The 14,478-nt window shown below is 49.9% G+C and overlaps 1 protein-coding gene and 1 long non-coding RNA gene across 8 annotated transcripts in view; one reads left to right on the top strand and one right to left on the bottom strand.

The window, feature by feature from the left end:
• MICAL2 (microtubule associated monooxygenase, calponin and LIM domain containing 2) overlaps window positions 1-6,157 on the bottom strand; it is a 112,563-nt gene extending 106,406 nt beyond the window's left edge. For 3 of the 7 annotated variants that reach the window (XM_086895190.1, XM_086895188.1, XM_086895189.1), the window contains exon 1: window positions 6,045-6,157. The gene's annotated coding sequence lies outside the window, so the exon portion shown is untranslated. The remainder of the gene's footprint in view (window positions 1-6,044) is intronic. The other 4 variants (XM_086895185.1, XM_086895183.1, XM_086895184.1 and 1 more) reach the window with 2 other exon arrangements.
• LOC147652358 (uncharacterized) lies at window positions 4,717-8,922 on the top strand. The gene is made up of 2 exons (XR_015288588.1): window positions 4,717-5,231; window positions 6,996-8,922. It is a non-coding gene; the product is annotated as an uncharacterized LOC147652358 (long non-coding RNA).
• Window positions 8,923-14,478: the final 5,556 nt, after the last annotated feature.

Raw genomic sequence — 14,478 nt, 5'->3', positions numbered from 1 at the left:
TGTGTCCAAGCCTTAACCTTGTGTGCATGTTTCTGACATTCAGTCAGCCACGTTAATGCTCTGAACACAAATACTGTACACAGGGGTGTCAGCTGCTGCTTTTAAAAATCCATAGATAGAAACAGGAGGAACTTACACTCTGCATTCATACTCTGAAATCTTAAAAATGGCTCCAGCCATCAATATTCTTCTGTCCCTACAGCCATGTAATTACTGAAACAATCTTCTGAAGTGACAGAAACAGCTGGCTGCATAGGTGGCAACCATAGGAATTTGTAGCACTCAGTGAAAGGGGAAAATCAAATACCAAGCAGAAGGCCAGGAGATCAGATCTGAACGAGAACTCGTTCACATAAATTATCCAAGTCCAAATATCACATTCCATCAGAAGTTCTTTGAGTTCACCTAGGATGGAAATGAGACCTGGAGCAGTAAGCTCTTGTGTCAGGACTCTCGCTCCTTCCCTGCCTCTGAGAGGAGAAAAGCAATGGCAGTTCAAGTGCCATCAGCCCCCGTGTCTGACCCACAGCTGGGGTGAAGGATGACATGGGGCTGATCAGCACCCACTGCACATTTACCACCACGAACCAAGCCCAACACAAGCCCCGTTTCTAAATCTAATCAGCTCAGATTGCTACTTCAAATTATTCCCCAGGTCAGCACAAGGTGCCATAAAGACAATGAATAAAAACCAGCCTGATAACAAGCACGTACAATAGGTGAACCAGTATTAAAGGGGGTCAAACTATGAATAAGCAGAAACTGAAAAGTACCCAGTATCTTGTAAAGTTCCTGTTTAACCAGAGGGTTTCCTCAGCTAGAAGGGGTGTCAGCAGAGAACATTGCATTCCGTTCTGAATTCTTCCCTTTGCCTTTAGCAACTGCTCTCAGAGCCTGCATTTGTTCCTGTAAATCCTTCTGTGCTGCTCCCTGCCTGCATGAGCTCGGAGGGTGAGGGTATTGCACATCCCTGACACCACTAACAGATGGGGCTCACCTCAGCCAGCAACACAGATTATGGTCTTTGCAATACACTCTTATCCGATCACACAGAAAAGAATTCCACTATCTGCCACACACCAGTCTTCTCAAAAACAGGGGAGAATCTCTTCTGCTCCACCTTCTGATTGCTGCTTACTAAATTGTTTATATTTTTTTTTTCTGAATTCCATCATGGATGATTTGCACAGCATAAACTAGGAAAATCTGGAAGATTTAAAAGCCTTCCGGTCAGCTATAGGTGTCACATTCAGGTAAGAAAATGACAACATACGTTATCAGAACTAGGTATTTTAATGCCCTTAGTCTCTAAAAGTAACACTATGTAAGAAAAATATCATGGCTCCAGTGTCTCACCACCCCCACAGCAAAGAATTTCTTCCTGATAGCTAATCTAATCCTGCCCTCTTTCAGTTTAAAGCCATTACCCCCTGTCCTATCACTACCTGCCCTTGTAAAAGGTCCCTCTCCAGCTCTCTTGTAGCCTTTTTTGGTACTGGAAGGGTGGTTTAAAGTCTCTTGAACTACCGTAAGACTACTTAAATGTGATTACAAAGCATCCCTGCCTCCTCCCAACAAAAATTTCACACGGCTTTGGAAATTCTACTTTGATGCTTGGTGATGGCGGCAGTAGAGAACGATGAACTGCAGCCATTACTGCAGTCTAAACACACAATAAGCTGTGAGCTTAAAAGGTCTGAGAAGGATTTATTGTGGACTCTCAGATCCAAAGAAACTGCTTTTGAGGAAGCCAAAACTCCACAACACACAATGCCAGGCACAGTCCTTTTAAAAACTGAATTGGTAACGTTCCCCTGGCTGAATGCAGCAGCTGGAGAAACTGCTGCCATCATTTCAGCAGAGCCAAAAACAAAAGTTTAAATCTAGTCCACATATTTCCATCACACAATTCCATAAACCACCTGCCTCACCAGGTTTTGCCATCACAGCTCTAGGGGGCCAAAAGCTAGAAGAAGCAAACCCAAGTTTCCTCCTAATGCCATCAGTGTTACTGGGACACTGAAATAAGATCAGAATTTAACTAAATATAATAATGGCAGTACTATCTTCTAATTTGTGTTGTGGTACCACCTACCTTTCCCAACATAGAATGGGCTTGCTCTTGTTGCTCTCCCCACACAGCAAATTGCTCACAAAGATTTGGAGGAAATAAGAAAACCCCAAAACCATAATCCCCACTGAACACGGGGTTATCAGCCCAGAGCAGAAAGAGGGCTTGATAACACAGAGATTTAGGGACAAGCTGAATTTTTCTCCTTTCATGGAACTAGGAGTCTAAAGATAATTTTGGGAAAGTTTTTACTTGCTCGTAAATGTAACTATGCATACATGAAAGAGTTAGTCATCCTCTCCAGGTCAAAAATAAACACAGCAATTTCCAGAATGTGTCACAATACAATATTAACTGCGTATCTTCACAGTCACTGAATCAGAGGACACTTAATGGCCTTAATTTAGAATATCTATATTTTCCAGAATCAGTCTAACGTACCCTGAACTACTAATAGCACTTGTGAAAGAGTGAGTTTGCTGTATAAACACCTCTCAAAGCTGTCCCAGAGATGAGGAACGAGCAGTGTGCCCTCCCTGCAGCACTGAGCCGCCAGACACAGCGCGGAGCTGCGCCCTCCGAGTTCACAGGCTCCTCACACAGAAAGAGCTTGGACAGGAAAGGTGCAGCCAGGAGCTTGCTCACACCCCAAACACACACAGAATTCCCACTGGACAGGTACACATCTATTCAGAGATGCATGCACAGCACAGCCACAGAAAGCAGCCCCTCAGCCTCTGTGAAGCTCCTTGACTCCGCACATGAGCGAGCTGAGGAATCAGAAGGACCTTTGGGACAGATGTTTCAGACACCTGAAAGTGTCTTCATTTTAAAGGAATCAAAACACACCATGCCCTTAAGGAGCAAAGCCTCTCCCACTAGGAAAGAGCTTTTCTGGTGATGCCAGGGGAATCGGAGCGAGCCGAAGGAACAGACACAGGTTACCAAGCACCCACAGCAAATGTCACAGCCACGTGGAAGAGGGGAATTTCCAGTGGGAAACACGGCATTCCAAAGTTTTCCCTTGAGTTTTCAAGACACTGGTTATAACATACCAGAGAGCAGATACCAGGTATGTGCTGAAAGAGGTGGGAGAATTAACACACACTCATGGAGAAACTGGAGAGCAATCACCTCTCCTGTTTCTTGGTTTCTTACACTTAAAGAACATCTCCAGCCACAACATGAGCTCTCTCACCTCCACGAGGAGCAGGTATGACAGGAGACTAGAAAACCCTGCTTCAGCTCATCTTAGTGAAAACCAAACGTTTTCAGATCATACATCTAGATTCTAGGAGAGACTGAAGGAAATGTGATCTCCCCACAAACAGCAGCACCCTGATGTCAGGGTTCTGGTAATGCTGTACAACTTCAGAGCAACACTGAGGCAATTAACTAGAAACAAGCAAAGAAGGAAATGCAGAGCGAAACAGAGACAATTTCCCCTTTCTGTGTGCTTCTCTTCACACTAATTTGTTAAGACTTCACCTGATTTTACAGCCAGGGCAGGAACAGCCACATCATTTGCTGCAGACCACACGGCAAGAGAAAGTGGAATGAAGCGTGCTTCGCTTTCCCTTCAGAACTTCATTTCTCCACCACACACTCTAAGATGCACCTGCAGCATCATTTCCTATACCATGAAGAGAATGGCACTGCAGAACATCAAACAGGTGTATTTGTCAGGTCTCAGCACTGCACATGTGCTCAGCACAGCAAGGACAGAGCAGCTGGAAGGGAGAAGCGAAGGCGTGAGTCGGATGCCGTGTGCCAAAGCAGCCTCAGCACACAGAGCCAAGGCGCAGGGAAAGGACTGGGAACTTAGCAAGCCCAAGGTTCAGGTGAAAAACACCACGGTGCCGGTGCTGTGAGGCAGGGTGTCCGCTGGCATCAGCTGATTTAGGAATGCTGGTGTCTCCTGGTGTGTGCTGACCCCAGCATCGCAGCCCCTGCCACTGGGGAGGCAGCAGCCAACAGGAGCGCTGGGGCAAGATTCAAGCCAGGGTAAAGTGGCTAATTCCTCCTCTGAGCAGCAAGTAACACGGTTAAAAAGACAGATTTTGTATTCTAAAGCTTGTGTGTTCAAGCAGAGAGCTATAAATTTGTATGTTTTACCGAGACTGACGTAAGATTCAGGCTGAGTAAAGATTTAAGATCAGGGACATGCTGACAGTTGAGTCAACGCAGTTTTAATTCTTAAAACCTTTACTGACCTCATAATACACGAAGTGTGTAGTATCTCTAGAGTTAGGAGCAAAAGTCTGTTGCAACTTCTCAGATGCATCCTCCAGGAAGGACAAACCCCGCTGAATTTAGAGAAACACCCAGACACCTCCAACTAAGTGTGAGCATACGCTCACTTAGAGTGCCCGTGTCAATGGGAGCGAACAGGAGCTCCAGTTCGGCTGCCAGATAATCTGTTTTCCACCCCAGTAATATAATTAGCACCCAAAACAAAGTGGCGAAATGAGGGAAGCAGGATGCCCTCTTTTCTCCCAGATCAAGGCACTTCGTGAGCATCAATTAGATGTTAATGTCCCTGGGAGGCAAGCGTGACAAGTCTTATTAAGTCATTTTAAAGATTAGGACACTGAGTCACAGAGAGATTAAGAACTTCCTCAAAACCAAAAGCAGAGTCAGAGAAGGGGCAGCTACACCCCAGCCGGGACTGGCAGCAGAGGACTGCGCTGCTCCACCTCACTGCAAGGCTTAGGATCTCTAAAGACAAAAAAAGAAAGAAAAATAAAGGGAAAAAGAACAAATCCACGCTCCCAGAGAGTTTCCTGGCCATGCCAACATGCCTCCGTTTTGACCTGCAAGGGACCGCCTTTAAATAAAGGAATGTAGTCCCATTTCCACGCTCAGAGCTCATTCTGACTGAAGGCACCAACAAGGATGCCAATTGTAAACAGTTTTTAAAGCCGACAGAGACCTCCAGATCTCTTTCAATAAGCTTGAGAGAGACCTTTTTGATATTGGCTCAACCTTAGAGGCGTAGGAGTAAATAACTCTACAATCACCAGGCATCTGAATTCAAGTCACATGCTGAATTTACACATGAAAAACGGAGCGAACACAAGACAATCACTATCACAGGTTAACAAACGCTTCACAGCGCAAAGAGAAACTCAGCAGATGCCATCCTCAATTAGCCCAAAAGGTGAGCAGAGAAGGATGTTAACACACTCATTAGGACGCGTCCAAACTAATAGCCCGCTCCAGTGTCGTAACACATTTGGAAAGCGCTCGGCTGCCTTAATGGCAGGGTACTCACGGAGAGAAAAGATTATTTTGCCTTTTCCTGCGTGGCCGTCCGAGCCAGAGCGGCGTCCCCGCCCGGGAGCGCCCCGGGAGGGCTCCGGGAGGGATCCGGGAAAGCTCCGGGAAAGCTCCGGGAGGGCTCCGGGAGGGCTCCGGGAGTCCCGCGCCCGGACCCGCCCGTGGGGCTCGGCTCGGCACAGCCCGGCTCGGCACTGCCCGGCTCGGCTCAGCACAGCCCGGCTCGGCACTGCCCGGCTCGGCTCGGCACAGCCCGGCTCGGCTCGGCACAGCCCGGCTCGGCACTGCCCGGCTCGGCTCAGCACAGCCCGGCTCGGCTCGGTTCTTCACTGCCCGGCTCGGTTCTTCACTGCCCGGCTCGGCTCGGCACAGCCCGGCTCGGCACAACCCAGCCGCCCCGAGCGCCGCCGGCCAGGGAGCAGAGCCCGGCTCGGGGCGCTCCCTCCCTCGCTCCCTCCCGCCCGCGGAGGGACCCGTGCCCGGTGCCGGCCCAGGGAGGGACCCGTGCCCGGTGCCGGCCCAGGGAGGGACCCGTGCCCGGTGCCGGCTCAAGGAGGGACCCGTGCCCGGTGCCGGCCCAGGGAGGGACCCGTGCCCGGTGCCGGCCCAGGGAGGGACCCGTGCCCGGTGCCGGCCCAAGGAGGGACCCGTGCCCGGTGCCAGCCCGCGGCTCCCGCTCCCGGCCCCGCCGCACCTGCTCCGCCCGTCCCGCGGCCCCAGCGGCTGTGGCGGCGGCGCCGCTCCTCATGCTGCCGGCGCTGGCTCGGCGCGGCTGGCCGGGCTCGGGGCGGGGCCCGCGGCCCGCCCGCCCCAGCCCCGGTACAGCCCTGTACAGCCCCGGTACAGCCCCGGTACAGCCCCGGCACTGCCCCGGTACAGCCCCGGTACAGCCCCGGTACAGCCCCGGTACAGCCCCAGCTCCAGCCCCGGTACAGCCCCGGCACTGCCCCGGTACAGCCCTGTACAGCCCCGGTACAGCCCCGGTACAGCCCCGGCACAGCCCCGGTACAGCCCCGGTACAGCCCCGGCACAGCCCCGGTACAGCCGGGCACTGCCCCGGTACAGCCCCGGTACAGCCCCGGCACAGCCCCGGTACAGCCCCGGCCCCAGCCCCGGCCCCAGCCCCGGCACAGCCCCGGCCCCCGCAGGCGTGCTCAGCCCCAGCCCCAGCCCCAGCACAGCCCCGGCACTGCCCCAGCCCCAGCCCCAGCCCCGGTACAGCCCCGGCCCCAGCCCCGGTACAGCCCCGGCCCCAGCCCCGGCACTGCCCCAGCCCCAGCCCCGGCACTGCCCCGGCACTGCCCCAGCCCCAGCCCCGGCACTGCCCCGGCCCCCGCAGGCGTGCTCAGCCCCAGCCCCAGCCCCGGCACTGCCCCGGCCCCCGCAGGCGTGCTCAGCCCCGGCCCCAGCCCCGGCACAGCCCCGGCACTGTCCCGGTACAGCCGGGCACTGCCCCAGCCCCAGCCCCAGCCCCGGTACGGCACTGCCCCGGCCCCCGCAGGCGTGCTCAGCCCCTCGCAGGTGCCGGTCCCCGCTCGGAGCTGCTGCAGGCTCCCCAGGGCCGCCGGCCGTTCTGGGCCCCGGCTGCCGTGCGGGATCTCTGTGGGGAGCTGGGGCGCTGCCTCTCCGCCGCTCCGCTTTGCAGGAAGCGTCAATGGCCTCACGTGTTGGGCAGCTTCAGGAGGGTTTCGGTCAGCAGCCCAGCAGAAAACCCCTGCGGGGAACGCTCAGCTAACAGCGGCGGCACTGTGACCCCCGGCTCCCATCGACAGTGACATCTCGCTGATGGCAAGCTGTGTGAAAAAGGAACAGAAACAATCAGGAGTCGCTTGAAGCGCTGCGGCAGAAAGGGCAAAGCTAAAGCCCTGTGTGCTAACCTAAAGGCTCGACAGGAGCCCCAGCAGGCCGTCTGTGCAGGTACCCTCGGGCAGCTGGGGACACTCGGGCTGTCCCACACCGAGGGGACGCTGCACGAGGCTGGGGCAGGACAGGGCAGCGGGACCCTGGCCCTGTGACATGAGCTCTGACCCTTGGCACACCCGAGCCAAATTTGAATCGGCTTTTGGATAACGTGGAGAGAAAACAAGTGTGAACGTGGCCCTTGTCATCCGTGCGCTGCTGAGTGTAACATAATCTCTGGTGACACAAGCGGTTTAGGCAACTCTCTAAAATAATATATTGGTCTTAAGACAAGTATTTTGTTGTAGAAAATACCTCTCATTTGGGTTGAAATTTGCCTTCTAGTTTTTTGCATCCTGCTTGGCTGAACCCAAGTTTTACTCAATGATTAACTTTGAATTGCAGTATGTTTGTCTGCTGGTTTAACTTCAGGAGATTAACTGTCCTTTTCCCCAAAGTGATAAAAGCGGGAATACAGAAATAATGGTAAATACCATTTCCTTGCTATCTAAAAGACTCTCATCTTTAGCAGCCTAAGGGAAGGCAAGAACACGGAATGAGAAAACCCTGGTGGCAAACTTCCAGAAAAAAAGTGATCTGTAGTTAGCAAAGAGGAATGTGTCTATGAAAGAAATCATATTTATGTGATTTTTACAAAGTCTTGCTAGTTTGGGTCCAGCACTGAGAGCCAGAGAACCCAGAAAATAAAAAGTCTGAAATAATTTAGCCTCTACTGGGAAATATTCCAAAACTTCTTCCTTTAGGATGGATGTTCCTTTTTGGTTAGGAAAGATGCTTTCTGCACTTCCAGCTCCCACGTGTCTGTTCACAACTGTCCTCTTCCCTCCATGCCTCTCAGAAAAAGTTAACAAGTCCATAAAAAGACAACCCTTTCCTGCCAAGTTCTTCCAAAATTGTTCTGCATCGTCAGGGGCTGCGTGAAGACCAGCAGGAACCTTGCTGTTTATTAACTATAATTAGTGTATTTACTCATTGTCCTTAACTGCTTTGAAAGTGGCTGAAAGGTGACTGTGTAACTCACACTAAACTATTATCACAACCATCTTTAAGAATTATGTTTCATTAGATGTTACTTAACCAGAATGAAGAAATTCTTTATTCACAGTCACACCTCCCTCTCTCCAAAGGACAACACAAGTGAGATACAGCCCAGTCACCCTGGGCTAAGATGAGCACACATCAGCTAAAGATTAGATTAATGAGCATTAATCAGGAGCCACCAATCTGGCATGACATGGGGCTCTGTGGGATATCCTGGCCCGTCTTTGAGGTGTGGGACACACAAGCCCAAAGGGAAATCACAACTTCCCTGGGTGCTGCACAGCCTCCCCTTCCCCTGAGACCAAGGTCCTTAACCTTTGTCTAACAATGTGGCTGCTTTGTAATCTTTTTGTTCAATCCTAGCCTGTTCTCCTCCACTGAAAGGAAAGGAAAAAAGAATAAGAATGGTCCTTTTAAAAAACAATCCAGCCCTATTAAGTGGTACAAAGCCGTGCTTGCTAGCTCTGCTGCAGGATGTTGATCCCTCTCTGAGGCTGGTGATGTGCAGCACTCCCTTCCCTGACGTGTGCAAGCCTATCCATTCAAATTCCTGTAAATGGACTCCTATCTGCATATCCCACACAATAAAAGCCCTTCTTGTGGTATTCAAACAGCTTGTCTGATCCTTTCTGCTGAACTGTGGATGTCTTCAAAGTTAACTGAATTTTTCATACAAGAGGGATGGCCTGGTTGTGGCCTGGCTCTCAGGAGACCATGCTGAGCTCCCTCCTCAATCACTCATTTTCTTTAAGACTTGGAGAGTTCATCATGTATCAGTTTGTGGTCTGTAGTAGGGTGAGGGTAACAGGACTTCCCTTTTGGGGGTTGTGAGGATGAAATGACATTCTGCTGCATCATGTGGAAGGCCACTGTGGGTATTTTCCTGCTCTTGGTTTGAAGTTGCTCATCCTACTCCTCTCTGGTGAGAATCAGTAGTTAAATACAGATTTTCATGTTCTCTTCCTTCATTAATGCTTTTTGGTTTGTATCAGCATAGGAAGCCATTAGGGTGGTTCTTTTAAAGGAATTTTGCTTTATAGAGTGAGGAAAAGAAAACAGATCTAAGGAAAGGAAGCTGGGTTCTTTACGTGGGAGCATGTAATTTTCCTGGGGCCTGGAATAGCTGGATTTTCTTACCACATGTGCAGGAAATAGCCCTTCCTACCCAATCCTGGGTGTATCAGATAATACCCTTAGCATATAAAGGAACTATTCCAGTGTGAGACGCCTTCTAAGCAACATTTCTGTTCAAGTTTCCAAGCCCATTAACAGATTTATACAGGTCTGTTGAGGCAGAGTTCAAAACACTTTGATTCATTAGCAAAAGCAGACAGAAGTAGCTGTGAAGTGTACACAGCTAATTTTCCAGCCTTTTTCCCACGGGAGGCTCCGAGTTCATTTGTTAGGGAAGTTTGGGGCCGTGTCCTTCACCATCCTGCCTTCCTCCTGCGAGCAGCTTCTCACACACCCAGTGCTGCAGGAGCAGGGCTCTCCCAGCTGCCAGGTTTGTGTTTGCCTCTGGCCCCTGAGAGCTGCCAGAAGCCATCCCTGGGCACAGCTGGGCAGCAGCACACCCCCAGGCTGCCAGAAGCCATCCCTGGGCACAGCTGGGCAGCAGCACATCCCCAGGCTGCCAGAAGCCATCCCTGGGCACAGCTGGGCAGCAGCACATCCCCAGGCTGCCAGAAGCCATCCCTGGGCACAGCTGGGCAGCAGCACATCCCCAGGCTGCCAGAAGCCATCCCTGGGCACAGCTGGGCAGCAGCACATCCCCAGGCTGCCAGAAGCCATCCCTGGGCACAGCTGGGCAGCAGCACATCCCCAGGCTGCCAGAAGCCATCCCTGGGCACAGCTGGGCAGCAGCACATCCCCAGGCTGCCAGAAGCCATCCCTGGGCACAGCTGGGCAGCAGCACACCCCCAGGCTGCCAGAAGCCATCCCTGGGCACAGCTGGGCAGCAGCACACCCCCAGGCTGCCAGAAGCCATCCCTGGGCACAGCTGGGCAGCAGCACATCCCCAGGCTGCCAGCACTGGCCCTTCTTCCCTCCACACACACGTTCTCCTTTGCATTTTGGGCACAGTGTGCGGGTGGTTTGAGTTTCCCACGTGTTTTCTCTCTGCTTTTTTAACAAACAGGAGTTGGAGTTTGTTTGATGCACGTCACTGACACAAATCCAGGAAATTGCACTCTGGGTCACATGTCTTTGCTGGCTAGATCTCCCTGAGGCTAAAAAGGATTTTACTGCTGTGAAATTTCTAATAATGCACCAAATGGGCACAGGATGATCTCTTGCTCCTCGTATCATTCATCTCTAATCAATTCATTTCCTAAGACACTTTGCTAAATGCAGTTTCATAGAGACACACCAGCTAGCCAGCACCAGCCTCTTCCAAATCTTCAGCTCATGAATCAAAACCACTCCTTCTTTGAAAGCAGAAGAAATGAATCTCAGAATCCCCAGGACAACTTTAATTTTAGTAAGGCATGAATTTATTTATCCTGTATTTATTCCTATAATGGAGTCACATCTCAGTGTTGTTTTACTTCATTAAGCAATAATGTCAGCTCTGGTGATGTTGTAATTACAAATTCTGGAAACATTTTTTGAGTTCTGAAAAGCAACAATCACAACCCTAAGAAGTTTTAAACCTCTCATGGGAAACATATCATCTTGTAAAGTGCATCTGAACTTGGGGAAGATTTGACAGATAACCAAATAAGGTGGACATTATGAAGGGTGGAATAAACCATTATTACAAAGAGTTCCATCTTTTTCTTTCCTTCTTGTAGCCAGTCTTTTATTCAGCTGTTAAAAGATTCACTCTTTCATAAGTTTTTATTATTACCCTTAGGAATACCAGTAAAAGCCTTCATTTTATCAATGTTAAGTCATCAGAGTTTATTCCACAGATATTTTATATTTTCATTTCTGACACTTAGGTTTGTGTGCTCAAAAGAATAAAAAAATGAGCTCTTGATTCTGCTTTGATTTGCAGAAGTGAGTACTGTGAGAAATACATGAGAGATATCAAAGCCATGGAGCTGCTTCTTTTGAAATAAATGCCAACATCTCCCTGACTTCAGAGAGAAAAGGATCAAGTAATTAAGTGTTATTTAGCATGGATTCCGATAGGCTTTGGGTCAGGCCTCGTTTCCCCAGCCAGCACTGCTGCTTTGGATTGTGCTGACAAACGACTGAAAATCCAACCCACCGAGCTCAGCAGAGCTGATAACATTTCCTTCCTGCTCTGCTGTGCTGACACCTTCCCTGAAAACGTGCTCCAGCTTTGGCCATGCTTGATTTCAGATTAAGGCTCTGCAGAGAAAAATGAGACTTCAATGAGATAAAGTGATAAAGGAATTGAAGTTAATGCAGGCTCTTCCGAGCCAAGTGATTCCAGGCTGTGTGCAGCTGGGAAAGAGATTCTGCTTTGCTGGGGTGCTAAAACATCTGCCTGAGCCAGGATCTGCCAGCTGCTTGAGGGATTGTCACATTGCAAAACAGGCAGAGAGGGTTCAGATTGTATCAGGAGAAAAACACAGGGCTCTGTGAGAGATGTCTTGGGGACATTTTGTGAGAAAAGACAAAAAAAACCCCAAAAAACCCCAAACACACAAACAGTAGAAACAACTCACACACCTGTGTGGAAACAGTTCCTGGAATGTGACTGTCAGTGAGTAAGGGGAGCATTCTGTAGACACATTCTTAATACAAATTAACTTTTCTGTACGTGTTGTCAGCAAGAACCTAGATTATTTCTTGTCTGTGGGAAACCTTCCGTCAGAGACAAAGATCACTTGCCACATGCTTTGATCTTAGCATATTAAATCTTAGCAGAGACTTTATTTAATTAAATGTTATTTATGTTTTGTGGGTGTTCCTGAACAAAGACTTCCCTGAGTGTCATTAATGGGAGAATGACAGAGGGTTTGGGGCAGGGAGGACCATCACTGTGGGTCTGGGTGCAGAGGCATTTGAGGGAAATCACCGTTTCTCAGGCAGCTGAACACTCAAACACACTCCCCTAACTCAAGGATGAAACCCCAAGAGTTCTCAGCGCCATGCTCCCAGTCTCACATCCCTCATTTTGGAGTGAAGCCCTTGGAGTCTCTCTGTGCTGCTGCAATTGTTTCTTTGGCTGCTGTGGCTCCACACACAGCCAAGCCGTGCTGGAATCTCAGGGCTAAATCTCAGGGAAGGAGCTGCCCTCCTTGGCAATGGCAGAGTTTGCTCTGGGAGGCTCTGGGAGGTTCTGGGAGGTTCTGGGAGGCTCTGGGAGATTCTGGTAGGCTCTGGGAGGCTCTGGAAGGTTCTGGGAGGTTCTGGGAGGTTCTGGAAGGTTCTGGGAGGTTCTGGAAGGTTCTGGGAGATTCTGGGAGATTCTGGTAGGCTCTGGGAGGCTCTGGGAGGTTCTGGGAGGTTCTGGGAGGTTCTGGGAGGTTCTGGGAGATTCTGGGAGATTCTGGTAGGCTCTGGGAGGCTCTGGGAGGTTCTGGGGGTTCTGGAAGGTTCTGGGAGGTTCTGGGAGGTTCTGGAAGGTTCTGGGAGGTTCTGGGAGGCTCTGGAAGGTTCTGGGAGGTTCTGGGAGGCTCTGGAAGGTTCTGGGAGGTTCTGGGAGGCTCTGGGAGGCTCTGGGAGGTTCTGGGAGGCTCTGGAAGGTTCTGGGAGGTTCTGGAAGGTTCTGGGAGGCTCTGGGAGGCTCTGGGAGGCTCTGGGAGGTTCTGGAAGGTTCTGAGAGGCTCTGGGAGGTTCTGGAAGGTTCTGGGAGGCTCTGGGAGGCTCTAGGAGGTTCATCACTGCCTGTGCTGCACCACACTGCCTTGGAGCAGAGGTGACCTCACTTCTCCTGCTCAGCCAGGAAGGAATGGCCAGGAAGAAGATTTGTTCTTCTTTTAAAATTATCTTACACAAATGGTTCTGACTTGCTCTGTGGAGACAATAAAAAACAACCAGCAACTGCTGGGCATGAGTTTTGTCTGTTGTACATTATTGCATGTCCTGACAGCATAAAATTAATAAATGATATGTATTCAAACCCCCTTTGTTTAAAAAATAAGGTTGCTAAGAAACAAGAGTTGTGCACGTTTAATGCCATTTACGGTCAGAGGATCCTGTCAACAGGAGGGGAATAACTGAGGACCTGTGGCTTCCACAAAACTTCTGCTCTTTATAGTTGCACACAGCTCAGCAAGAAGTGTTGATAAAAGTTCAGTTTACCTGCAGATTTGCATTTCAGTATGATTTAAAATACCTTGTAAATAATTGTATATGTAAGCTTTGTTCAAAACTGATCGGTTGTCGTGGTCTCAGAGGTAATGCCCAGTGAAATGTGCATATTGATATTTTTCACTACTATTCTTATTGTCAAGAGAGAAAATTCATACAGCCACCTTCATTTCCCTGGGGCCAGTTCTATGCTCACTTAAACCAGGAACCAACTTTTCTTCTGAACTTGCTCAACTGCCAAAAAAAGGAGAAAAAACAAAAGGAAAAAAAAAGAGAAAAAAGCAACAAATGGCATCAGAGCACTGTTAAAGCTGCAGGTATTCCTGCCACTGCCAGGCTAACAAACAGCACAGACACAGAAGAGACTTTTCCCCAAACCTGGTGTTATAAAGTTGACAGCTCTAGGTCTGTAATCACTGCCTTAAACTTAGGAAAATTATCCTCAAAAGATTGCACTTCTTGCTGGGTAAAAATACAGCAGTGTTCTCAACGTGCTACTCAGGATATGCTCTTCAAAGTTTAATTGCTTTTTAACTACTCACTGCAACTCCAGGCTTTTTCTTTTTTAATTTTGTATCCAGCTACAGCAGCACTGAAGATTTCTCCTTCTTATCTGATCCAGGGGGGTAAAAAAAAAAGCAGCTTATTCCTGCTTCCACCCTTTCATCCCTGGTTTCTTACAAGAGGCCTAAAGCCATTTACCTGTTTAACCTCGTGGGATAATTAAGCTGTTCAGGCTTAGTCAGCTTCAGTTTTCCCAGTTAAACTGGCCCCCTGCCAGCATTGTCATTTTTCCCCAAACCCCTGGGAAGGTTTACACACCACCCCTGCTCCCAGGGGAGCTGTGTGCTGCCAGCCCTCTGCACATCAGAGGGGCTCAGGAGGGCACAGTGCCCCTCAGCCCCGCTTGCCCTGCCCACAGCCCCCTGGCACAGCCA

This window comes from Cyanistes caeruleus, chromosome 6 (genome assembly GCF_971803275.1).
Source record: "Cyanistes caeruleus chromosome 6, bCyaCae1.hap1.1, whole genome shotgun sequence".
Lineage (NCBI taxonomy): Eukaryota > Metazoa > Chordata > Aves > Passeriformes > Paridae > Cyanistes > Cyanistes caeruleus.
Note: the sequence above shows the minus strand (reverse complement) of the source record. Positions and strands in the feature narration are given on the sequence as shown.